Genomic DNA, 10,792 nt, shown 5'->3' with positions numbered 1-10,792 from the left:
GGTCGGTATTGGTTGGTGAGGATGTCGGTCCAGCCTGTATTCCAAGAGTCTAAGAGGTAGAGATGAACAAAGATCAATCAGGTTCCAGAGACCAGCAGCAGTTCTGGTAAAGCCTCTCAGCTTTTTTTTTTCCTTTTTGGGTCACACCCTGTGATGCTCAGGGGTAACTCCTGGCTATGTGCTCAGAAATTGCTCCTGGCTTAAGGGACCTATGGGACACAGGGGATAGATCCAAGGTCCGGCCTAGGTTGGCTGCATGCAAGGCAAACACCCTATCGCTGTGCTATATAGCCCTAGCTCCATCAGCTTTCCAAATCTCAAGGAATATCCAGGTTTTGGTCTCCATACCCTAGCCCAGCTGTCTTCCCCTGTCCTCCACAGTTCCTAGCAAAGGTGTTTGTGTAGAACCAACTTCACAACCCGAGGCATCACCCCACCCAGGGGCAGCCGAGCTTCAATGCCTGCAGTGTGGGGCTCTGAGCTCTGCACCCAGCTGGCTTCTGTCCCTTGAAAACTTCACCAAAGCTTCACCACACTCTTCACCTAAGAATCTGAGATGCGGAAAGGCAGCCCATACTCCCAAGGTTCTCCAGACTTTGTCTCAGGTCTTGACTATTGAGATAACCACAGAGGCCTAAGTGTCCAGCTGGCTTGTGAAATGAGAACAGAGAGTGTGTCCTGATTATTTCTCTGTGGCTTATAACCTCCATCCTCTCCCATTCAACTCTGAAACACACTACCAGACTGTCTCCTTCAGACTTTCTACCCCTTCCTACTGCAAGTTCTCTTCTCAACTCTGAAGAAATGTAGTACTTTGGGTCTTTTTGTTTTCTTACATGTTGTGTTGGTGTTGGGGACCACACCCAGTGATTCCCAGGGGTTACTCTTGGATCTACACACAGGGATCACTTCTGGTGAGGTTCTGGGTACCATATGAGTGCCTGGGATTGAATCCACAGGCAAGGCAAGTGCCTTACCTGTTAGTCTAATACTCAGGATCTAGGCTTAGCACCTTTGCGAAGTTCTCTTTCCAGGGATCTGTCCCATATACTACTCAGAGACCCCTGAAAAGGCCATGGAATGAGAACGTTAGATGAGAAATCATGTGAAAATGAAAAGGTTCTAGAGACTAAGAAAACTGGGTGTGAACATGACAAAATTGTCCTCTAGGGTTCTAAGAGAGTTATTCGGATTAAGTAGTTTGGGCTGATCCCACTTTAATCCTGAGCACAGCATAGGGTTTCTGGAGTCCCAAAAGAAGTGCCCCCTCCCAAAAAAAAACAGTTGCCCAAAGATGTAGTTAAAGCATTGTGCACTATCAAGTCCAAGGATGAGCCATAACCCCAAAAAAGGTAGGACTCCAGTCACCTTCAAACTAGACATGGAGCCATCAAGAGAAACAGAAAAAGGGGTGAAGTCCTAGGAGATTGCCGGCTTAATTGGGACCTTGAATGTAAGGACCAGCTCAAGGCTCTAAAGACAGATGCAAGGGACAGAGTCCTTTCTCCTCCCACTCCCAAGGCCACAGTGGCTGCCCCACAGCTGGGGAGAGACATGAGAACCAATCCTAAAGTCTTTGGAACCTGCCTGGAGGACCACTTCCATGGGCCATGGGGGAACTAAAACTGGAATGGTGAGCCAGGGAGTCACCAGCAGAGTCCCGAGAAATACCTGGAGAGGGCGTACCTGGAAAGACTACAGGGACGAAAATGCCTGAAGACACAGCTTGGGCAGGAAGTGGGCAGAAGGGCTCATTCTCTGACCTCAGAACCACACACAATGACCACTGCACGAGCCTAACCAGGATAGGATGTCAAATAGCAGGACATTCTTCAGACGATCTTGTTGGCGCTGAGATGCTGCATTTTCACTTTACCTACAAGGGACAGATGGGAGAAAGAAATGGGGACCACATCTAGCTCTATCCAATATTTCACAATGAACTGGGTCACTGCGAGAGGGTGTCACAGAGGCAGGACCATGGGCTTTATAGGAGGGCTCGTGGGCATGGCCTAGTGTCTCTAAGCCCACTGGCCAGAAACAAATCCAGAACCCCATATCCAAACAGTGAGGCTGAATTTTTAGCTGTCCTTAAGTCATAGTGCCCAGGGGGTCCTGAATGACAAATCCTGCCCCCTACCCTAGACACTCCTGTACTGCACCCTAAACAAGATGGGGCTCAGAATACAAAGCATCCTTCCATGCACATAACCTTTTTGGCTTGGGTTTAGGTGGGTCACGACTTTCTTATTTCCAGAGATCTTGTCCAGAGACACACACCCCCAGCCTTGACTTTCCAATATGGAGAAGACCCTGAGCACCTGCATCTGTAACCCCGAAATTTCCCCTAGAGCATCTTTCTTATTTCTTGGCCAACTGGTTGCAGCCCTAATTGCTCCCACTTAGGTGCTCTCCACACCCCCCACCATGCTGCTTGCCTGCAAACCCTGCGTTCTGCTCTGACCTTCCCTGTTTTGTCTCCCAGACTCACCCAGGCCTTTTCAGAGGTGGCTGCAAGGTCTTCCAGTCCCCATCCCTGATGGCTATAACTGTGCTTACCCCTTTTGTTTTTAGTCCTCCTGTGTGTGGCTATTGAACCCAGACCCTCAGCAGGTCCATCCCACAGGTGACATTCCCCTCCAAGACCCTTCAATATTTTTCACTGTCACCTTATTTTGCCAGGTGTGGTGAGCAGCTGAATCCCAGAGGATCTGGAGTCTGTGTTGTGAACCTGTCTTTAGACTGCTTCCAATGTAGAACTGGTGACAGAAATATGCTTGCTCAGCTCCATAGGCAATGACCTAATGTTTTTCCCAAGCATGACAGACTTATGATCTTTGGGTCCATCCCTGACAGATCCAGGAAACTGGATTAAGAGGGAGAAAATGGTTGCAATCTGGTTGTAGGTCAGGGTGATAGGGAGACCCCATCCTTCTTCTCCTGAGGCAGAAGGGCCCAGCAGTTACCCCTGACTCTGAGACTAGGGTGGTGCATTCAGTTCTTACCACTGACACCACTTAGTTGTGGGACCTTAGACAAGTTTCTGATCCTCTGTGTGTCCTTGGGTTCTTACCTTGAAAGTAAAATAGGGTGGGGTGGGGAGAGGGGGAGGAAGGGAGAGGGAAGGAGAGAGACAGACAGACAGAGACAGAGAGACAGAGACAGAGACTGAGACTGACAGAGACAGAGACACTGAGACAGAGACAAAAAAAGGGAGACAAAGAGATAGAGATAGACAGAAAAAGAGAATCCCCAGCACCATGGCAATTGTAATAATTCACAAGAAGGGGTCCCCAGGCTTCCTGAACTCTGATCCCACATCCCAAAGAGTAAGGTGTAGAGAAAGAGCAGGGAGAGGATGCTAATCCACTTTATTGGGTGTTTTGTGAGGTAAATTAGCTTATTTAGCTGAAGTTCATAGAGTAAAACCCAACACACTGAGTTATCCTCATCACTGTTTTCACTACAAGCACCTCCACCAGGACAACAGTTCTCAACTAGTTGCATCAGATAACCAGAGAACTGTCCTTCCTGAAGAGCAAACTCATAGACTGTGAGACTTGGGACTGAAATGGAGCTCGGTGACAGAGCAAGTGCGTTCCAGGTGCAAGGCCCTGGATACCATAGCCAAGACCAAAACAAAACAGAGATTTGGATGGTTATACTGCATTTGATCCCACAAACCTCAGGAGAATGGGGGTGATGTGTGCTCAGCACACGTGACTCAAGCACAACATCACAGGTGGCAAAAGGTCTTTAGAACTTTTTTTTTCAAGATGGTTCCATTTAAATTACTAAAATTGAGCCTAATTCAATGCTTATAGTTTCAGTCCTCAAACTACGGCTCTGGGCCACCTGTTGTGTTTGTTCCCATTTTGTTTTTCAATTCAAAATAAGATATATGCAGTGTGCATAGGAATTTGTTCATAGTTTTTGTTTTTACTATAGTCTGGCCCTCTAACGGTCTGAAGGACAGTGAACTGGCCCTCTGTTTAAAAAGTTTGAGGACTGCTGCATAGAGGAAAGTGAATTTCTGCAAAGACAACGCATATCACACTTTAATCAAATGCTGGTAAAATGGGGCACTGGTGACTAGCCCAGTGGGAGGTGCCAATCAGAACAAACCTGTCCTGAACTTGGTGTGGCCTCTCCCTGGTCCTTGGCAGCCACATCAGCCCACATGGTTTCTGATGCCTTCCAGACCTGAACTTTAGGGTACTAGAGTTGGGTGGAATTTTCTATCAGTTGATTTGATGGCATTGAGAGAACCACTGATTCCTAGGCTGACAGCACCATCTGGTGTGGTTATGAGGGTAAAACACTAGTGAGTGACTGGCAAGAGCTACAATTGTACCTCTCCTTTAGTCTGACAGGAACAAGCTGTTACTAAAACACCATTCAAGGGACACAGCATTGGCTCCACCTTGTGAGCACTGGAGAAGCCTGGCTGGGCAGCCCTGAGGAGCCCCTTCCTTCCCTCGGTCCTTAGGTCAGAGGGTATTTGTGTCACCAGCACCTTCTAGTCAAGGGACAAATATGGGTGCTCACCTGGGAAAACCAGTTTCTCTGTGCCATCCTTGCAGACCAGACCTCACTGGAACCAGCCCCTTTTCAAGAATTGATTCCTTCTGTTCCCCAGCAGGAATGACACAGCAGCCTCATCTTAGTGACCTGAGGTTCCCCGACCAGCAGAGGCTCTACTCTCAGTCTTTGAAGCCTGTGTCACTGGTACATGGCTGCTGGACTACCAGGCCCAGGCTGCCTTCTGAAGAGGCCCAAATTTCCTGCACAGTGTAAGTTAAGGGGTCTCTGGAGACTCCACCTTCTCTAACTATACTCTAACTTATCTCTGCCCCATCTGGTTCCAAAGGTTTTTTTCTCCCTTGACTGTACTGCAGAAATGGACCCATAGGTCCTTCTTCCTAGACCTGCATGTGAGGGCAGAAGGGAGAACACCGAACTTCTGCTCTCCTCCCTTTTCCTGAATTCTTGCTCCTATCCCTGTATTCCCTCCCCTTTTCTCTGTCCATTCTCCCACTGCCAGCAGCAAGTCTATCTGTCCTTAGAGCCAGGGGGAACTTACTCTATAATCTCCTAACTTTTTCTCCAAAGCCAAACTTCTCTGGAAACATAAGACCCTCATGTCTGACCCTGAGTAAGTGTGCCCATAACTGACCACACAGAGCCCTAATATTCTGATAAGCAGGACCAGGGTTTGTGGTCTCAGTGTCCCCTCTTTCCACAGTACTAACCTCTTTCAAAATCACCTTCTGGTCCACAGCAGCTGTTGCTCACTTTACCTACCAAAGTTTTCAGTTGTTACATTCATTTTGTTTTGGGCCACATATGATGTGTTGTTTTGATCACACAAACCTGTCTCTGTGTTCATAGATTACTCCTGGCAAACACATGGAACCATATGGAATGCCTGGGATTAAGCTTGGACCAGCCATATGAAATGCAAATGCCCTAACCATTGTGCTATTGCTCTGGCCTTAAACACTTGTTTTTATTGTTCTCATTTCTGCTCTCATATTTTCCCTAGTTTTATTGGCTATATGCTCCACTGCTTCTATGAGCTCCATGAACATCCTAAGCATTTCCACTCTGATCTTCATTTCAAGAGGTGGTATAGGGAATACAACAGATTGGTCAGAAGGATGCCATCAACACCTATCTGGAGTTGGAGGTTTTTTGTTGTTTCTTTGTTTTATTTTGGTTTGGTTTTGGTCTTTGGGTCACACCCAGCAGCATTCAGGTGTTACTTCTGGCTCTATGCTCAGAAATCGCCCCCAGCAGGCTTTGGGGGACCATATGGGATGCTGGGATTCAAACCACCATCCTTTTGCATGCAAAGCAAATGCCTTACCGTTGTGCTATTTCTTCGGCCCCTGGAGTTGGAGTTTTGTCCTGCTTTACCATGATGAATCATTTTGTAGTCACAAGGTATTCCTTTCCTATATCACTGTCCATCTTTACCACTGCCTGGAAGGTTTCATGGGAATTTATGTTGGTGAGAGATTCACTTGCATTTCCCCTGAGTGTGTTGGCAGATCCTTTTCTCAGTCACCCAGCATCCAGGAAACTGGAGACAGGTCCCCTGCATCCTCTGGTCATAATTTGTTTCTTGTTGAATAGCTTTTGATAGACCCTCTATAAAATATTCTTGTTCTGCATTATATGAATAAAGCACCAATGTCAATAACAAACTGTATCTCAAGGTTGTTGAAAAAAGTAAAAATGTTCTTGTTCTAACATTTTGATTGTTTGTTTAGGTACCACATCTGGTGGTGCTCAGGGCTTACTTCTGAATCTACACATTTAGATCACTCCTGATGCGGTTTGGATAGTAATATGGAATCCTGGACAACATAGATAAGTAAGCTGCCTTTCGTTTTGGGCCACTCAGCAGGATTCAGGACTTACTCCTGGCTCTATGCTTAGGGGTCACTCCTGGCAGGGCTTGGAGAACCATTAGTGGTATTGAGAGATTGAACTCAGGTCAACTGAATCACAGCAAGCAAGTGCCCTCCCTCTCCTGCTCTGTTTTGTTTGAAGCCTGCTTTCTAGGCATGTTTCCAGTGAATGTCTTCCTTTCATCTTCCTTCCTTTTCTCCTTCCCTCCCTCTTCCTCCCTTCGATCTTCCTTTACTTCCTGTGAAGCAAGATAAATTTTATTAAAAGAAAGTTACTTACTAACATATGACGAGAGATAGTGTGGAACTCATGGTTAAGAGAGAACATGGGCTGGGCTTCTCCAGAGTGGGAAAAGGAAGAGAGAAATATGTGTTCAAGAGATAACACATGCCTGAAAGACAAAATCAAAAACTTTCTAACTGCCACTAACAGTAAATAACTGTCAGTAAGGTTCCCTTAACTGCTCCAACACCGTGCCCCCACCCCAGCTCTAGAACCAGAGAGGTTACTATAGATACCAGCCAGCTTCTGGTATCTAGCTGGCATCTAGTGCTCTGCTGGCATCTAGCACCTGAGTGCCAACACCATCATACACGGACTCTTCTTCAACCAGCCTCCAGCATAGCCCCAGGACACTGCCCAAATGCATTGGCAGGTAGGACTGGGCCTTATTGTAGCCACTTTAGGGTGCCTCTCCCTCCCTCTTGGGGCCTTGTCATGGGAAGCTGAAGGGGCATGAGAAGGAGAGAACTTGCCAGACTCCAGCACTGACCACGGGCAACTTTACATATTCAGGATGAAGGTGGTCCTTGAAGATTTTTCCACATCCTCCTTCACCCACTAAACACACCAATCCCCTGGTGTTCATCTTCTCTAGTCTCCCATATATGCAATTGCCAGACTCACCCACATATAATCTTCCTGTAACTTATTGCAGGTCCGAGCCTCCATCTACCATCTCTACCTGTGGCCTAGATGAAGGAGATATGAAGAGGCTGAGGTCAGAGGAGTGATGGAAAAATTGGTGGAGCAAATGTAGGAGCTGATTGATGGAGGCTGGACTCCTGAGCAAGGGACCACTGATTTAGATTTTAAGCTTTGGTTAAGAACAAGAGAGCTCAGTTTACCTGATGTAAAATTCTGGGGGTATCCTGGGAAGATATGATACTCCCTTCAGATCCCTGGGTATGTAGATTTCCAAGGTTTGTGTGGATGGATGTTGGCCCATTGGCTCCCACAATGAACTTATGGATAGAGAAATTCCAGAAAGGAAATCAATATTAAGTTGGGTCTGTTCAAGGGGCTATGGAGGAGTATTTCAGACTTGACATGGTCTCTTTGGCAAGTCGGATACATGGCAGACTCAAAATCTTCATGTTTGTCCATCTTTGCAGCATCTCTACCTTTGCCAACACCTCTACCTCCTCATTTTCTATTTGTTTTGCAGGTGGAGCTCCTGGGTTAGAAATTTAGAGAGGTGCAATGTCCTGAGTGTCCTGGATGTGGGTCTCCTGGGTTCATCCTCAAGTGAAGCTCTGCCTTCTAATCCCCCAAAGGTGACTTCTCTCTCCTGGAGACCTGGCACTCACTCTTCAGTGGACTCAGTTCTGCATTCAGTTGGGCCTCGACCTGCTGATTCTCCTGTTAGTTGGTAATCAGGAGTCTTAAACGTGAAGTGAAGAGCTGGATGCAGGCTTTCTGCCCAGGAGCTTTATCCCTGTGTTTCTCTCAGATCACTTTAGAGGTTCTCTATCTCTGCCTTGTTCTTAGGTCAAATTTGTTCTGACGCCGAGTTTTCTCCTTTGAAACTGGTCCAGGAGTTTCTTCTTTAGCCTGGTGGTACAGCTGTTCCTCCTGAAATATCAGCTTCAAGTAAGTGACCAGGTATTTCTGGAAGGTGCCCTGTTCTGTTTTGGTGGTTTAGATTTGTATCCCCTTCCTGTGGAAACTGTGGCTTTTTTTTTTCAGTTGCATATGTTGGCAGGAAGCTAGGAATGAGCACAGGTAGCAGAGGCAGAAGAATCAGAACCAGGTGATGCCAGGGTCAAGCACTCACTCTGAGGAATAAATTAGGCAGGTCTTGGTGTCATCTGTCTTCTTCACAGTCCCCTGATATCCTTATTTCCAAGCCCAATATGATGACACCTTATGCTGCTACCTTTACTGTAGCCTCCCAACTCACATAAAGGCTCAAAAGTTCAGTGCAATTGGGTGAACAGAGAGGTCAAAGGATCCAGAGTGGGCTGAGAAATGCCCTAAGAAAGAAAAAACATGTTTTCCTGCACTTCAAGCCTTGATCATGATTTCTGGGCCTGAATGTCTCAGAGACCCTGACAACACAACCATTGTAGTTGGGACCAAGTTCTTAGCTGACCTGCTGTCAGGCCTATTGACAGACAATAGCAAAACACATGTGGGACTTGGGACCAGTAGGTTTTCATGTGATAAAGGCACTGGTCTCTGCATGTCCAACTGCTTCAGCTGTCTCAAGCTGCCAGAAAGTTCTCTTATCACTTGGGCTTGGTAGGGCTTCTTACAGCCTCTCCTATCTGCATCTGCAAAGCCTCAGGACTTATTGTCTTTCCTTTGGCCTTTCCTCATGCAGACCATGGGTAACCTAAGGTCCCTCTACATATTTCTTTACTGTACCCCCTTTCCTGATGCATCGGAAGACCCTAAAATGACAAAGTTGGGGATTGATAATATTATATGGGGTTGATTTTCTCCATCCAAACTATTGAAAAAAAGCAATACAAATCAAACATGGAACTGAGATTAGCCTGACCAAAACCATTCAGAATCATGTCTTTTTCTGGGGAAGAGTCTGACCCTGGGTCCCTGAAATTGCAGCATTCTGCTCTAGTCAGAGCTGAGAGTCTATCCTGCTCTGCCCAGAGATAGGTTCTCTGCTCTCTTCTTTGAAGATATGCCATGTCTTCTCTCTATATACTGACTAAGACCGAAGTGAAGTGCAGAATTCAGGTTGCAATAGAGATATGATGGGGATGGGGTGAGCTTGTGGAGGTGCCCGAAAAGGACACTTCCTTCTGAGTCCTCACGGATACATGTGCTTTTAAGGAAGTGGGGTGAAGTCTGATCCATGGATGCCAGGGGAAGATGGGAGTTAAGAGTCATCAGAAGAAGGGAAAACAAGTTCAGGAGAGAAAATTCTAGGGTCACTGATGAGAGTTATCTTACTCAGTGAGGCCTCTTTTGTGTCTGTCAGGCTCAAGTTTCTGGGTGTTCTCTCTACTATGTCCCCTGTCTCAGCTGCCTGTCTTTTTTGGAGTCATCACATTTTTGTTTTGTTTCTTGTTTGGGGGCCACATCCAGAAATGCTCAGGGGTTAATCTGGCTCTGCATTCAGAACGATTCCTGGTAGTGCTTGGGCCTTATTAAGAAATGTTAGGCATCAAAAGTATGTATCCAACCCAATTTGGCAGTATGCACAGCAAGCACTATAGTATCGCTCTTAGAGTCAGCCCTTAGAGCAGCACCTTCACTGCTGATTCACCAACTCCTGTCTTTTCTTTTTTTTTTTTTTTTTTTTTGGTTTTTTGGGCCACACCCAGCGGTGCTCAGGGGTCACTCCTGGCTGTCTGCTCAGAAATAGCTCCTGGCAGGCTCGGGGGACCTTTTGGGACACCGGGATTTAAACCAATCACCTTTGGTCCTGGATCGGCTGCTTGCAAGGCAAACACCGCTGTGCTATCTCTCCGGGCCCTTTTTTTTTTTTTTTTTTTATATATATATGGAACACTTCACAAATTTGCGTGTCATCCTTGCGTAGGGGCCATGCTAATCTTCTCTGTATCATTCCAACTTTAGTATATGTGCTGCCGAAGCGAGCACAATTCCTGTCTTTTCATTAGTTGCTTCATTAGTTATTAGTTGTGGGGGACCCTCAGGGTCTCAGTTAAGCAAAGATGGTGGAGTAGCATGCAAAGGACCTGTTGAACCCAGTTGCAGACTTCATAGGTAGATTCTCCACTTGGGGGATCCTCTGTTCACTCTTCTCTGATTTTAGCTGTATGTGTCAATCAGGCCTGGGAGTGCTCATTTTCCATTTTGATGTATTGTAGAAATTTTTATAAAAAAGGAAAGAAAGTGAGGAGGCAGAAAGGAAGAGAAAGAGAGACAATATCAAGTTTGTCTGACATTTTGGTGCCCATGGCTAAAGATTCAAATATTCACTACTTTAGGAGACAGAACAGGTTTAGGGAAGATTAAAGTGATTTTGAGAGGTTATGTTCCATACATGTGATAAAACAAAGGAATATAACATGAAAATGTAACCTAGACCAGTTCTGGCTGATATTTAAGTGCCAGGCAATGTTCCTGATGGGAATTCTACCCTGTTCCCAGCGTTTTTATC

The 10,792-nt window shown here is 46.2% G+C and overlaps 1 non-coding gene across 1 annotated transcript; it reads right to left on the bottom strand.

Annotated features, from left to right (window-relative positions):
- Positions 1-10,162: 10,162 nt before the first annotated feature.
- On the bottom strand, positions 10,163-10,269 carry LOC126025465 (U6 spliceosomal RNA). Its single transcript, XR_007501463.1, has one exon. It is a non-coding gene; the product is annotated as a U6 spliceosomal RNA (small nuclear RNA).
- Positions 10,270-10,792: the final 523 nt, after the last annotated feature.

This window comes from Suncus etruscus, chromosome 1 (assembly GCF_024139225.1).
Source record: "Suncus etruscus isolate mSunEtr1 chromosome 1, mSunEtr1.pri.cur, whole genome shotgun sequence".
NCBI lineage: Eukaryota > Metazoa > Chordata > Mammalia > Eulipotyphla > Soricidae > Suncus > Suncus etruscus.
This window is presented reverse-complemented; position numbering and strand designations above follow the sequence as displayed.